Here is a 16,734-nt window from a genome sequence, read left to right on the forward strand (position 1 = left end):
TGTCTGACAACCTGTACATGTTGTCCTTTACAGGAGGACTGTCTCCATTGTCAATACCATGGATGTACAGATGCTTGAGTCCAGGGTAGAGTGAGAACAGGGAGGCAAACTGTCCCAACAACTGGTAACAGTCACCTTGCTGTTGTGGAGTCTGGGTGGTAGAGGGTTGGCACCCTCCACTGACCCATCATGTGCAGAGAGGAGGTTAGGAAGAGGTTCACTCTCCTATTTCACCCCCTCATCTGTCATAAGTCGCATGCTCACTTCGCAGTTCTCAAAGTGAGGCTTATGTCGGAGCACCCTTATGGCGTTCCAGGGAGGTGGCCTTCCCCTTACTCTTTGATTGCGTATGGACCAGTGTAGCAGTCCTGGAGATCCCTGGACTCTACTGGTTCCATGCCCCACACTTTCTGGCCAGTCTGAAACTCCACCAGAGTGACCTTCTGGTCATACCAGTTTCATGACCTCTTTGGTAGCCTCAAGGTTGCTTTTAGCCTTCTTCCAGAAGCGGTGCATCTGGTTGTAGAGGGCCAGCATATAGCTGACCACATTCTGGGGGCATTTCCTGGGAGCCTGCTCCCACCCCTCATTGACAAGGCTCAGAGGTCCCCATAACAGGATGGCAATAGAGGAGGTCCTCTTCTCCTTTCTGTGGCATCTCCCGGTAGGTGAAGAGAAGACCTGGAAAGAGGATGTCCCACTTATGCCTCATGGCTTCAGGTAGACCCATAATCATGCCCTTCAAGGGCCTGTTAAATCTCTCAACAAGACTATTGGTTTGGGGGGTAATACGGCATGGTGAACTTGCAGGTTACATCACATTCATCCTACATGGACTTCATGTACATGGACATGGAGTTAGTGCCTCTGTCAGACTCTACCTTCTTTAGGAACACCACAATGATAAAGCTCTCCTTTAGAGCTCTGGATGCCACAGGACCACTCATTCAAGAAAAAGATAAGTCCTGCAGCTGAGCCACTGTGCAATCATTCAAAGTAAAAAAACGTAAGCCCTGCAGCTGAGCTGCTGTGCAATCATTCAAAGTAAAAAACAATTCCTGGGTCGCAGTTGAAGAATAGGTCACTTGATAGCAGCTGCCACCATCGCAAATTTGCAGGAGTTGTATCGACCCGAATGATCCAGGGGGCCTTTTCCTCACTTTAGGAGAGTCACCTATGCGAGTAGTTTGAATGATAGTGCGAGTCACATTACATTATAGGAACACTTTCCCTGAGAGAGCATCCTTAATCTCTTCTTTTGAAGATTAGGCATGATTTTTCTATTTGGTCCTGATGAAACACGCATGATCCTTCATACATAAAGAGCATGAACCACGTCAACCACCATTTTGTAGTGTTTTCAAGTTAGCACGCATTTTATCACTGAAGGGAAGTTAAGAATCTTATTTCTGACAACTTTTCCTCTTGTTAATAACTTTGATATAGGTATTAACAACCACATTAAAATCACAGAAGCAACACCTATAGTCAGTTTTAATACACATCTTTTCCAATCCTTCACACACACACACGTAAATATTTTACTCTGCCAGTACTTGGCATCTTCCAAAAAAGATCTCTGGCTGAGAGCCCCCCTGGGGGGCCCCATCGAGCATTCCAGTGTCAGCCTGATGAGCAGCAGGCCCGATGATGAAGCATGCTACCTTTGGGTGGGTGAGGGCACCTGCTTCTACTAAGCAATCACTGTAGGTGATTATGTCTAGGTCCTGGCTCTTAATTAGATTCCAGAAGCATTTTTTACAGAACAGTAAACCTTTAGTTATTTTCTCACCACAGGTGACGTCACGGACCTCAGAGGGATTGTCTCTGGGTAGTGAGTGGCATAGTCCACCAAGATCAGGACAAATCTGTTTCCTAAGGCTGTTTTAGTGTCCAAGGGTCCAATGATGTTGATGCCCACCTTTTCAATAGGGGTGCCAATGACCGGTAAGGGGAGCATTTTGCTTTTTTCCTGTCTTCCACTAGTCTGGCAGCTTGGCCAGGACCAGCAGAATGCAACGGAGGCTATCCTCATTCAAGGCCAATAGAAATAGGTGACAAGACTGGTGAAGGTCTTGTCTTGCCCCAAATCTCTGGCCAGGGGTAGCTCCACAAAGCACAGACACAGGCATAGCAGCACTTCTCCTCAGCTCTTCTCCAGGCAGAGGTTCCTCTTGATGTCCAGAAGTGATCTAATGTCTGTGCTTTTGGGTGCCCTCCTTATACCCATTTTGGCCTTTGAAGTAGGCCTACTTCAAAGGAAAGGCTCTCTTGTTAGTGAAATCATGCCTTGCGCAGGCCAGGCCCCAGACATACACCGGGAGGGACATTGTGTGAGGACAGGCACATCCCTTTCAGGTGTAAGTGACCACTCCTCCCCTCCCTCCTAGCACAGATGGCTCATCAGGATAGACAGGCTACACCCCAGCTCCCTTTGTGTCACTGTCTAGAGAGAGGTGCAAACAGCCTAATTGTCAAACTAACCCAGACAGGGAATCCACAAATAGGCAGAGTCACAGAATGGTTTAAGCAAGAAAATGCCCACTTTCTAAAAGTGGCATTTTCAAACACACAATCTCAAAACCAACTTTACTAAAAGATATATTTTTAAATTGTGAGCTCAGAGACCCCAAACTCCACATGTCTATCTGCTCCCAAAGGGAATCTATGCTTTAATCATTTTTTAAAGGCAGCCCGCATGTTAACCTATGAGAGAGATAGGCCTTGCAACAGTGAAAACCGAATTTGGCAGTACTTCACTGTCAGGACATATAAAACACATTAGTATATGCCCTACCTTAAACATACACTGCACCTTGCCATGGGGCTACCTAGGGCCTACCTTACGGGTGTCTTACATGTAAGAAAAGGGAAGGTTTAGGCCTGGCAAGTGGGTACACTTGCCACATCGAATTGGCTGTTACAATCTGCACGCACAGACACTACGGTGGCAGGTCTGAGCCATGCTTACAGGACTACTAAAGTGGGTGGCTCAACCAGTGCTGCAGGCCCACTAGTAGCATTTGATTTACAGGCCCTGGGCAGAACTAGTGCACTGTCCTAGGGACTTATAAGTAAATCAAATATGTCAATCATGGAAATCCAATTACACATACATTTTACATAGGAGCACTTGCACTTTAGCACTGGATAGCAGTCGTAAAGTGCCCAGAGTAACAAAAACAGCAAAAACAGAGTCCAGCACACATCAACAACCTGGGGAACAGAGGCAAAAAGGAGGGGAGACCACGCCAAGGAGGCCAAGTCTAACACCAGATGACAGTTGTCATGCTGGCTTCTGTGTTTCACAGAGCCTCCCCTCCTGTTGCCCATTATTGGTCATCCACTGCATACACTTTGAAGCATTTGTAGGCATGTGGGCTTTTGGCACCATTTTTTTTGCCACACAGGGAAACTAGGGTCACCTCTGTCTGTCCCCTCAAGCTAACGAGGACCAACTCCTCCCCGAGCGCTACACTCCCCAACCCAGGTGCCTGCTCGGCAGTTGGGGGCAGAGCCCTCTTGGGACATGTGGAGTCATTTGGAGTGCCTATACTTGTGACACTCATTACACTGGGGTACAAACCTCCCTGTCTTATGATCAAAGAACCCCTACTTCTTAGGATCAGGGTGGAACTGGTTACCACTACTCCCTTAGGAATTATTTTGAGGGGCCTTTAGAGAACTCCTTATTTTTAAGTTTTTCTCCCCCTTTTTGTTCTGGTGGGAACCCTGACCATACATGTTGGGGTCCCCCTAGATACCTTCTTGGACACTCTGGTGCAAGCCCAAAGGTCTGTCTCCACTGCATGCTTCCTGGGGTCAGTCAGCTTACTGTGCACTAGGTGCTGGCGCAATTTAGGAAAACAGGAAGTTACCATAATCTACCCAGGATTATTTGAGCTTTTGACCGTCCCTAGATCTTTGGCAACACATTTTGGGAGTCAGCCCAAATTTGGCAATTCAAATGGCCTTCATAGGGGTATACTTTGTTTGGTCCCCAACTTCTAATGTCAGAAGTATGTCCCTCCCAAATGTTGCCATGTGTTTCCATAGGCCAACCCTCCAAACCAGTGCTCCTTAAGAACCCAAACCCTGTGAACCTTCAGTGCAACTTCATAAGCAGAAAACCATTTATCAGTGCCATCTCCCACCACATAACTGGGCACTAAATGCTTAGGTATACAAACCTTTTTTTCTCCAACAGGTACTGCATGCATGCTGCGACCATCACTTCTGAAATCTGCCTGCCTGGCCTTGATATCCACCTCTTTCAGACTCAGTTTGTGAGCCAGTAAAAGTTTTATTTCTGCACAGGCTCTCTCTTCCTCAGCCTTTTTGGCCTCCCCTTCAGCTTTTTTCTATTTGGCTTCCACCTTTAATTTGGCCACCTGAAACTTGAAATCTCTCTCCTCTGTCCTCTCTCTCAGCTCCTCTAATGATAGGCCACCAGAGGACACTCGGCTTCCTGCTCTCACAGGGAGCTCAAATTGAAGGATTTCACCCTCAGCCACTACAGGCGGTACTTTAGAAGAGCTATTCTCATGCTCCCCCAATCCATCATTCTCGTTAGAGTGGACGTCTGCCCTGACCCTTAGCGCCTTTTGAAATGCCACCTTATTGGTGGCACTCCTGCTGAGCTACTGTGTAGGTTTCCAAGATGGCCAGCTCAAATTCCAGGGTTCCAGTTGTAGCCAGAAACATGATTTTAACCAAAAAATAAAAAATACCAATCAGTGAGAATTTAGAAATCAAGATAGTCTTGGATGCAGAAGAGTAGTGTACACCAGGTTACTGTATGGTACTGCACAAACACCAGTCCTATCCTCACCCCTGATCACTAGTGTTAACAATTGGGTTTCTGGTTGGCAGAGGTATGCACCCTGTCCAAGCAGGAGCCACACTCCTAGTCAGGGCAAGTCACAAACACACCCTAACTAACCCTGTGCTCACTTTCTGGTATCTTGCCACAGAGCAGTCAGGCTTAACTTAAGAGACAATGTGTAACGTATTGGTGCAACACTTCAAAAAGTAAAACATGGAAAACACCTCACAAAAAGATACCACTCCTGGTTAGAAAAATAGCATTTTCAGAACTGCAATATAAATCTGACTCTACCATAATTTGTGATTTTAAATTGTGAGTCTGTGGTGTATCCGCATGGAACGGCAGCAATAAAATAAACGTACTCCAAAAGGTTAGTTGCTCCACACACCGGGAAAAACCTCCCCAGGATATTTATTAGGTAACCAATTAAACAATTAAGACACTAATTACCTCCGTCACGGACTCAACCATCGGGAGGGGGAATTAACACCATTCCCCTTCCTTTATTCCCCGATGGCAGAGCCCTCTAAACATAACATTCCTCCTTTACCAAAAATGTAAACATCACCAAATCATATACCAGACAAAAAGACACAAAACAAAAAAAACATAAGATCAATTCACTACAAAATCACGAAACCTGGTAGAACATTGTGGACGAGGACGTAGATTGTATGGACCATCCTCACGGGTTGAGGTAATCGGACCAACCTGTCCGGATCCAGATGCAATAGATTCCTCAACCAACTGATCACCTGAGCCATGATCCAACTTCATACTACCACCAGGGTTTTGTACATCACCAGCAAAAAAAGCATCATTGGATTCAAAACCTGAACTTTGCAACATAACATCATCATAATCTTGATCTCCAGATGAAACATCTATTGGCACTGGAAAGTCCGAAGCATAGACCTTTTTGTAAAAAGAAATGTTCCGGGTAATTGACTCAGGACCCCGTTTAGCAGTAATCATAGTCCCCTTGACATCACTCACCACCCAAGGATCCTTCTCAAAGGGCAATAAAAACTTACTTCCCCCTTTTCTGCATTTCACCAACACCATATCACCAACACATATGTCACGTTCCTTAGCCCCCCTCTTCCGGGACATCTTATCATTACTGTCTTTCCTCCGGGATAATGCTTTCCCCACCTGTTGGTGCAGCTCATTGTGTTCCAAAATAGTAGGAATGGTATCCCGCACTGGTCTATTGATACAAATAGTAATTGGCGTTTCTCCAGTAACAATATGAGAGGTCAGACGATATTCTCTTAAAAACGAATACACAGCACAATCCACATTCTGGCCTTCAGAAACCGCTATACGCAGTACTTTATTCAAAGTCCTCATAAATCTCTCCACCTCTCCATTTGCTTGAGGCCACCGAGGAGTAGTTTTCCTATGCACAATTCCCCTAGATGATAAATAATCAGCAAAGTCCTGACTGGAAAATGGAGGACCATTATTAGTACGGACCTCCTGCAACAGACCGTGAGTGGCCATGATTTTCTCCAACCGTGGAATCACTTGAGTTGCAGTGACAGAATCAATAATTTCCACCTCTGGATATTTCGAGACATCATCTATCACCACAAAGGTGTAACGACCATCTGGCAAACTGCCAAAATCAGCACTAGCTCTAAACCAAGGAACAGGAGGAATAGGCTCAGTAATAATCGGTGGAGGCCGTTCACCAGGACCACCAGCTTGACACATCATACACTGCCGTACCACCCGCTCCACTTGATCATCCAGTCCCGGGAACCACACTTTACTTCTCAATCTGGTCTTAGTTTTTACCATGCCTTGATGGGAGGCATGGGCGAGGTCCACAACTGACTGTTGTAATGCCATAGGTATGACAAGCCTGTGCCCTCTCAACAAACATCCATCAGATGACATAACCAGTTCATTTCGAAACTTTATATAAGGAGGACAACATGGTATGTGCTGCAGCTGTTCGAAGAGCCAAATTCCTCAAAAGGGAATGCCACTTTCCAGATGCCACAGCTGATATCACCAACTGTAAGCACTCATCCTCCTTCGTGGCTAATCGAATATCTTCAAGAGACATAGGCAACGGACGAGACCGTTCCACAATCAAACGTACATATTCCTCAACATCCTCGGCATCTGCCACCTCAGCAGGTCTAGCATGTCGTGACAGATAGTCAGCAGGATTCAAACTACCAGGATGAAATACCACCAAGAAATGATAGTCTTGTAGTCTCGTAGTTGCAAAATCCACTTTTCAATACGTGGTGGTGGCTTAGAGGAAGATCCATTAAACAACGGAATCAAAGGTTTATGATCAGTATTATGATCAGTATACACAACAAATGGCTAACCATACAAATATAGATGAAAATAGCTACAGCCCTAATGGACAGCAATGGCCTCTTTTTCGATCTGTGAATAACGTTGCTCAGTATCTGTCAAAGCTCTACTGGCATATGCCACAGGAGCCCATTCCCCATCCGCCTGTTTTTGGGCCAACACAGCTCCTAAACCAGTAGGACTAGCATCAACCGACAGTTCAGACTCTTTAATAGGATCAAAGTAAACCAAGGTGGTGTGTTCCGAGAGCGCTAATTTAGTAGCCTGAAAAGCAGCTTCCTGATCAGGCCCCCACTCCCAAACAGCATCAGTTTTGATCAGATCTCTCAAAGGTGCTGTTAAAGCTGTAATAAAGCGCCCACAGTAATTCAGCATACCCAAATAACTGCGAACACCAGACACATTGATGGGAGCCAGGGCAGCTTGAATGTCCTTAACTTTATCAGGATCAGGTAGCACTCCATCTCCTGAAAACCTATATCCAAAGAAAGCCACTTCTGATTGCAAGAACAAACACTTATCTTTGTGAAGTGTCAAACCATTTTCATGTAGTCTCTGAAATGTGGCCCTCAATCGTACTAAATGTTCTTCTTTACTTGGCGCATGCACCAAGATATCATCACTGACATTGATGACCCCTGTCAGACCAGCAAGCACTCCACGGATAGTATCCTGAAAAACTTCGGCGGCACTAGAAATCCCAAAACTTAACCGTTTATAGCGCCTAAGACCCATATGAGTTGAAAATGTTGTAATGTCCCTGGAATCTGGATGCAATAGCAACTGATGGTATCCTGCCCTTAGATCCATCTTTGAAAAACATTTTGATCCTGACACCTCAGCAACAAGATCATCCACAGTAGGTGTCAAATGCCGTACACGCTTAATAGCGACATTGGGCAGGCACATGTCAACACAAATCCTCACCTCCCGTGGCTTTCTCGCAACCACAATGGGTGACACCCAGGGCATAGGTCCATCAACTCTACCAAGAATATCAGCAAGTTCCAGTTTTTTTAATTCATCCTCCACCTTAGGCCTCAGATGGAATGCAACCCTCTGATGCTTCAAAGCCACGGGTTGTATAGATTTATCAATATGTAAACGCACCATACGATCCTTCAGACAACCAATGCCTTCAAACAAAGATTGAAACTCAGTCAATAAGTTCTCCACAGTCCCCAAATGAACACTGAAGGCAAAGGATATAAGATTAAGTTGTTCTGCAGTCTGGCAGCTTAATAACATGTCTGACCCCATGGTGGTAACAAACACTTTTGCTGGTATTGACTGGTCTTCATGAGACAGTACCGTAGTAAACACCCCCGCCAACGGCAATGGCTTTGAAGATCCAAATGTATAGACCTGAGTTGTTGTAGGCCGTAAAGGGGGCTGAAAAGGAATGCACTGCAAAACTGAAGTTGCTATAACATTGATGGAAGCACCAGTATCAATTAGCGCATCAACTTTATAACCAGCCAACAAAACTGAAAATCGTGGCACTCGCTTCCTAGGATGACCACCAGGCTGCAATGCATGGATCATATGAACGGCACCCTCACCATTCTCATCATCATCCAGATCGTCATCATCCATGACAACGCACGACTGCACCGAATGAACAGCCTTGAATTTCTGTGGTCGAGAACAGGACATGGATTTGCAGACTTTAGCAAAATGATTGAATTTCTGACAATTAGAACATGTCTTGCCTTGCGCCGGACACACCCCTTGATGAGGGAAAGGACCCCCGCAAGATTAACAAAAACGGGGCAACGTAGAAGTCCGAGGTTTATACTTCCTTCTCTCCCCAGGTGTAGTAGTGACAACATTCACCGGCTCCACTTTCACCTGAGTCTGCAATGCTGTTTCCATGTGAGCTGCACACTCTTTAGAAAGTTCTTTAGATCGTCCCAATGTGAGGATATTAACCATTGACATACCAGGCACTTGAAGTATATGTTCCCTTAACTTCACAGAGGTACACCCCTGTATAAACTGCGCACGCACTTCATCCTCAACATCCACCAAAGTGCAAGTGCGAGCCAAATCCTTAAGTCTAGCGTAAAAGGCATCCACTGATTCATGCGGAAATTGCCTCGCTTGTCAAAGAAGAAACGTTCATAATCAGGATTAGCAAAAGGTTCAAAATGCACAGTCAGTGCCTGTTTCAATGATTGATAAGTGTATGGCGGACCCTCCTCCACTACGGGGCAGCCCAACTTATGAACCGCCGCACCCCCAAGATGTAACAACATGGGACGGCGCCGATCATTCTCCACAGCCGCTGCAGCAAAATAAGTCTCCAAACGATCCACCCATTCCTTCCACCGGGCAGCGAGAGCAGACGGAGGGCCATCAGTGACAAAAGGCTCCAATGCAGTGATAGATGCCATAATGACACCACCCTAAAAAAACACTAAATAAAGTGCCAATCAATCTGCCCCACCAAACTCCTAAAACACATCCATGGGAAGGAAAAAAAAAACACCTCCCAGGACACCTGAAATGGAGGGCAGAACGCACCACCCGGAAAGAGGGGAAAAAAACCCCACCAAAAACCCTCACCGGGCAAAAACAACAACCTGGAACACAGGATGCACACCGATGCAAAAAAAAACAGGCAGAATCTGTGAGGAAACAGGCATCAGCAAAAAAATGCCAAACGCGAACCAAGCAGCAGCCTCCAGGCACTGCCAGACGTGTTCCAAGCGGTTTCCAGGCAACAGGGAAACCCACACGCAGCGCCGGAGGTTCCCCAGCAACAAAGGAAGCAGCTTCCCCCAGGGGGCCGGGCAGCGTCGAAGAATAAACACGGGAGCGCTTCAGCACGCACTCCTCCGTACGGCTCCCCCAGCACAATGCAGGAGAGCCACAAGGAAAAAGCCAACAGGTCCGACCGCCTCGTCGCCAAACTGTGGTGTATCCGCATGGAACGGCAGCAATAAAATAAACGCACTCCAAAAGGTTAGTTGCTCCACACACCGGGGAAAACCTCCCCAGGATATTTATTAGGTAACCAATTAAACAATTAAGACACTAATTACCTCCGTCACGGACTCAACCATCGGTAGGGGGAATTAACACCATTCCCCTTCCTTTATTCCCAGATGGCAGAGCCCTCTAAACATAACATGAGTCCAGAAACACAAAACTCGAAAAAAAACATATCTCCTCCAGATTGTGAATTACACTTAAAAATGTAATACCGTAATCCCAATGTTGTCCTATGGGAGAGACAGGCCTTGCTGTAGTGAAAATCAACTTTGAGAGGTTTTCACTACGAGGACATGTAAAACTCAAAAGTACATTTCGTGCCTTTTAAAAACATTGAACCCTGCCCTCTGAGTTGTCCAGGGCCTACCTTAGGGGTGACATGTGTATAAAATGGGCAGATTTGGGCCCGGCAAAAGGTTTATGTTACCAGGTCAAAATGGCTGTGCAAACTTCACAGACGGGTTATGCAGTGGCAGGCTGAGCCTAGAAAGGGCTACTTATGTGGGTGGCACAATAAGTGCTACTGGCCCACTAGGAGCATTTAATTAGAGGCCCTCGCCACATGTAGTTAACTTTACAAGGGACTCATAAATGAATTAAGTGGGCATGGCGGACTGGTGAGTTGTGTTCCTGAGTGTCTCTGTCACGCAGCCGTTTAAGCTGACATAGCTGCCTACAAAGGGGGGTCTGATCTCCCTGATTGGCCGGCACCAGCGAGCAAGGCCCAGAGAGCTGGCTGGGTGTGCGCGGGGCCCGGGGCCTCGCGGCTGGGAGGCCTAAGGGCCGGCTGCCTGGAGAGCAGAACGCGGCTGGCAGAGAAATATCACAGGAGCGGCTGGGCGTTGGCTGGATGCGGGAGAGAGAGAGAGGCCCGGCTTCGCTGCATGGTCGAATCAGCGAATTGATTGAGGCGAGGCCCCCGCCACACGGAGGCGCAGTGAACACTGCAGGAGCTCGGTGGAATCCGGGCATGCTCTGCCACCCCCGGGCCCTTTTCAGATGGGAGGCCGGAGCAGTTTTGTGGATGCCTACCTCTGAGGCCCTGGAGGTGTCGGGAGCAGGCTGTTGCGGTGCACGCAGCTCCCGGTGCACTGGATGTGAGCTCTGTGGCTGAGTCGACTGGAGGCCCTGGACTACAGCCCCTGCACTTCGGTGGTGACCTGGAGGGGCCCAGTGTCAGCCCTTTTTCAGAGGCAGAGGGCCTGGAGCTTCGGCCTAGACTGGTTGGCTGTCCCTGCTGCTCTGCTGCTCTGCCATGCTGGGGGCTGCCTTGAGGCTCCCCCGGGAGTGACTGCACTGAGGTGAGATTGGGGCCCCCCGGAACTGGCCGCACTACTGGACTCCCCTTTTGGGGTAGGTGTCCCGCGGGGTGCCCCCTGGACCGGACCTTGGTTCTGCCTGTGACCCCCGGGGACTAGACTGGGAAGCAGCTTACAGAGCTAACATCACCCAACGCCACTGAACAACTGGGAGTTCCGGGCTTGAAGGCTGGATACTGCGTGCTTCCTCCCGGCAGCATTGCCTTGAGTGTTCTTCTGGCAAGGGTGTGCAATTGGGTCCTGGGCCGCTAGGACCAGCTGGTTCTAGACAACAAGAACATTGGTTGGACTCCCTTGAGTGGCTTGTGCACTGCTGGCCCTATGGAAGATGAGAGCACCCACACAGAGAGGGGTGGGTGGCATTTTAAGCTGCACCAGCTCGACAATATCACCTCTGAGGAGCGCTACCCAATATACCGAAGATGGGCCAGTTGCATCGGAGTCACAACGGCCCTTGAGAGTTTGGCACTTTGCCAATCCCAGTGAACAAGAATTCCTCAGCAACTGTGGCTCTGAGGTCACATACCTCCTTGGCGGCCCTGGCCCCACTGCTGAGAGAGAGATCCTCAGCACCTGGGGGAACGGTGAGCTTTCCCTTCACTTCTGGCAGAGGAGGTAGTATTGGCTGTGGGGCTATGGTTACTGAAAGAGGGAAAAGTATCATACACTGAGGGACATGCTTCGTCAAGCCCGCCGGCTTGCACTCTAGGGCACCATCGTCATCTCTGGGGTCAGATGCCACGTCAGACTTTGAGGGAACGGACGTCCCGCTAACTCGCCCTCTCCTGGAAGCCCTCTTTGCTTTCCTCTAAGATCACCTCCAGACCCTCAGAAAAGATCTCTCAAACAAACTCAAGGAGGTCTGCCATGGGAGGGGGGGGTGTGGCTATGCCAGCAAACAACATTGCCGCTCAGTGTTAGAGCTCCCGTTGGATCGGAGTTCACATACGACAGAGCCTTTAAATCCTGACCAGAAAAATGCCCATCCGCTGACTCGCTCAATCCTGTTCGAATGGTGGGGGCGGTGGTGAAGGCTGAACACCCATCAACAACTGGGAGCACCACGGATGATCAGCAGTTACACCCTGGTCCTGTACCTCAGAAGCCCTGCAGCGACAGGGGCTGCGGCTGGGCTTGAGGCCTGGGCCATAAGAGCTGCACAGTGTGGTTTATATTCACAGCCAGCCCCTGCCTCCCCGTTACATCAGCCCTCTGTGCTCCAGGCCAGCCGTCACTTCAACTTGACTGTCGACAGTGCAGGGGAAAAGCTGATCTTTGGCCGCACCGACTCCTCACTGGGCACGCTGACACAGCGGCCTGCATTTGGGCCAGCCTCCTTCTCAGGGGCACACCTGCCCGACTTCGCAGGACGACCAGATTTTGGCGCCTGTGCTCTTGCTCTACCAGATATGGAATCTGCACCTGGGCCCCTGCAATGAACCTACTGCCATTAAAAGTGCTGCGCAACCAAGGGCCCCTTGTTAACCATTGTCCCGCCGAACGCATTACATAATTCCCTCTGTTTACCTCCTGCTACTGGGACGCTTACATAGCCTCTCTGCTGTACTGCTACCCATCACACGGACAGCATGGGATTGCAGCCTAGACTTCTGCCGGCCTGAGGGGACCAGATTGCCTGTTGATCGTGCCCTGCACGACTGGGAACTGTAACCCCACTGCTGCGCTTAGGGCATGTTGGAGAGCTACAAGACAGACTGAACACCTAAAAGCTCTCCACCTTCATCACACACAGGCCCAGCGAACGATCTATGCCAAAACAATATTGGGCAAAGGGGATTTCAAGCACCTCAAACTCGTATTTGACAGGCATAACCGAACACCGCAACAAGGAGCATCCATGATGGTGGAGCTGGAGGGTCACAGGGGAGAAGACACTGATTTGACCATTAACACCACTACAATAATGATGAAACCTCAGACTGGCTTTAAGTCGATAGACGCTAGGTTCAACACCATAGCTGGCTGCCTCGACCGCATTGGCAAGCGTCTTGATGAGCAAACTGCGCGGTTGGTGCATGCAGAGGACCAGATATCCAAAACAGAGGATGCCGCTGTCGCTATTACCAGAATCCAGAATGGAGGTCTTGGAATCCTATCTACGCACAGTCGCAATTAAAAACAAAGAACTCAAAGCTCGAAGTCGGCGCTACAACATATGTTTCTTGGGGGTTTCAGAAACAACAATCACAGAACGCACGGCTCTTTTTGTTGAACGCCTGCTCACTGACGGGTTCGACCGACCCAACTTTGCCTTCACATTTGTTGTAGAACGTGCCCACAGGTCAGTTCTGGCGCACCCTGTACCTGGTGTCCTATAGCTGCCCGCCTTCTGAACTTCAAAGACCGTGACACAGCACTCCTCCTAGCTCGCAAAAAGGCCCGCTGCAACATCAAGGCGTCACAATCTTCATTTATCCTGATTACACAGTGGTGGTGCAGGAGGCCAGGCAGAAGCTCTCAAGAAACATGAACTCCGTTATGGCCTGCTGTACCCTGCCAGGCTGCGCGTTGATGTTCACGGCAAAATGTGTTCTTTTTACAAACCTGCTGACGTGATGGACTTTTCCACAAATACTCAAGAGCATCCCTGCATCCTGACCATTTGTCGCCCGATCACTCCGCAACACACACCCCCAGCGCTTCTAGCTAAGAACTTTTCTCTATGACTTTAACTCAGATAGGGAATGCCGACGACACACAAACAGCACCCCCTCCCTCAGTAGAGGGTCTGACGCTGGACACAAACTTTCTGACCGCCCCCAGAAGGCACTTGCTCAACTGAGTTAGAGTGTCCAGCCTATTCAAGGCTCCTCAATCACCCCCACACTTGGCATACATGTTTACGACACAGGATCCATCCACTGTAGCGTTGCCACCACATTATTTGATGTCTTGGGTTTACTTGGTTTAGTTCTACTATGGGTGTCACCTGTCACTTTTTGACTGGTGTGGGTGGGGGCACAGGATTGATTACATACCAATAGTTCTGGTAATGTTCATTTCTCTGTTGTTCACACATGCACGCGCGCACTACACCTTCACACCCCCTTTCACCAACTAGATGACGGACACATGACAGACACCACGACTGACACTGGATGTTACACTACTGTCCTGCAATATCAGAGGCCTTAACAATCAGCATAAAGGAAAGCAGGTTTTATAGTACTTGTCCCGGCATAACACAGATCATCTTCCTACAAGACCCACATACCACCCACCTCCAACTGTACATTTGCTAAGCAATGGGGACTCCACACTACTTTTCGAATTACAGCTCTCATTGTTGCGGGGTTTGCACCCTGATCCATAAAAACCTACCTTTGCATCATCAGCACACAATAGTGGACGCAGATGGCAGATTTCTCCTGGTGCAGGTCATCCTGGCGGGACGCCAGTTTGCGCTACTCAGTATCTATGCCCCTAATGTTGACACCCCTGAATTCTTTCTCTCAGTTCAATCCCACATTGACAGAGAACCCGCTGACCATTTGATATTAGGAGGGATTTCAACTTGCTTCAGGACACAGACCTGGGTACCACATCTACCCACCCATCCACCAAGTTGCAATCCAGACTAATACTAAAGGATATTTGTGAAACTCACTCGCTGTGTGACCCCTGGCACCTATCCCCCGCCACAACACTACCATATACATTTTATTCTGTTCCACATAACACCCGGTCGCTGATTGATTTCTGGCTTCTGTCACCCTTCGACACTGCCATGGATCGATTTCTGGCTTCTGTCACCCTCGACACTGCCATGGATTGGTTGCACCTCCCACCTCACGCACACTCTGACCATTCCCCTGTCCGCCTTGAGCTATGCATCCCCTGCATAAACTGCATGGAGCGACCTCAGCGCTTCCCTGCAATGGCCCTACACAAAGACGCCTTCCACTCGGACCTCTGCTTGGCCATCACAGAATACTTTGCTACCAACGCGGCCTCAGCACCCTTCAAAGCAGTGCAATGGGAGGCCTTTAAAGCTTACATGAGAGGGATAATCATATCTAAACACTCTGGGGTCTTGCGCTCCATTTGGGGGGGGCATCGGCCAGGTGGATGCGCCACTGGCCGAACTGGACCAGGGGGATGCCGCACGGGCTGGGAGGGGCATCCTTAGGGCACGGTCCCGCCCCATGGATTAGTTCCGGGAACTTGCAGAACGCAAAACTACATTTCTGGATAAATACGCCAGGACATGTCATTATGCCGAGGGTGATAGAACAGGCCACAAACTGACTTGCCTTCTCCGACTCCTCAGATCACTATCCTGCATTCGAGAAATGGGGCTGCCCGATGGCACCATGGCCATAGGGGACCCGACATGCAGGCACATCTCCTTGATTATTACACTCAACTCTACACTGCCCAGGTCCCATTCTGCTCCCCCGGGTTGTTACAATATCTTGAAAAGGTAGCCATGGTGTGGCTGAGCACAGGGCAGCAACAATACATTGGTGAACTCTTTACTGAGGATGAAGTCCTGTTCGCCATTGATGCCTTGGACGATTCCAGGGCACCTGGGTCGGTTGGATTTACCAGTATTTTTTACAAAAAGTACAAAAGCCTCCTGGTCCCTCACCCACTCGACATGTATTAGGAAGCCTTGAAGCTTGGGGTGCTCTCACCTACCCTCCGGGACGCAGTGATTACACTGTTGTTAAAACCTGGTAAAGATTGCACACTTTGTAGTTCCTATAGGCCCCTATCATTACTAAACTTTGACAACAAAATTCTGGCAAAACTACTATCCAACCGGTTGTCCCTGCTGCTGGATAAGATTATTTCACCAACCCAATCGGGACTTGCGCCCCCACAGATTCACATTCATCATCCTATACATGGTCTTTGCGAGACTCCACTGAGTCTCCCCGAGCACCCCAACATCAGTTGCCGTAATGGACACAGAGAAGGCCTTTGATTCTTTGGAATGGCCTTTCTTAGAAGCCACCCTCTGCAAGCTGGGTGTGCCCCACAACTTCACTTCCTTGATAATGTTGCTATATTCCTCTTCGACTATGCGGCTTTGCTTAAACGGTACACTGACACCAGGCTTCCCCATTACTAGAGGAATGAGACAGGGCTGTCCCCTCCTCTTTATAATTGTGATAAACCCTGCTGTCTGTCACTTACAAGACAGACATCCAGGACTGCAATTCAAGACATGTCACTTGATACTCTCCCTTTATGCGGACGACATCCTCCTGTTTCTCTGACGAC

Source organism: Pleurodeles waltl, chromosome 9 (assembly GCF_031143425.1).
Source record: "Pleurodeles waltl isolate 20211129_DDA chromosome 9, aPleWal1.hap1.20221129, whole genome shotgun sequence".
Taxonomy (NCBI): Eukaryota; Metazoa; Chordata; class Amphibia; order Caudata; family Salamandridae; genus Pleurodeles; species Pleurodeles waltl.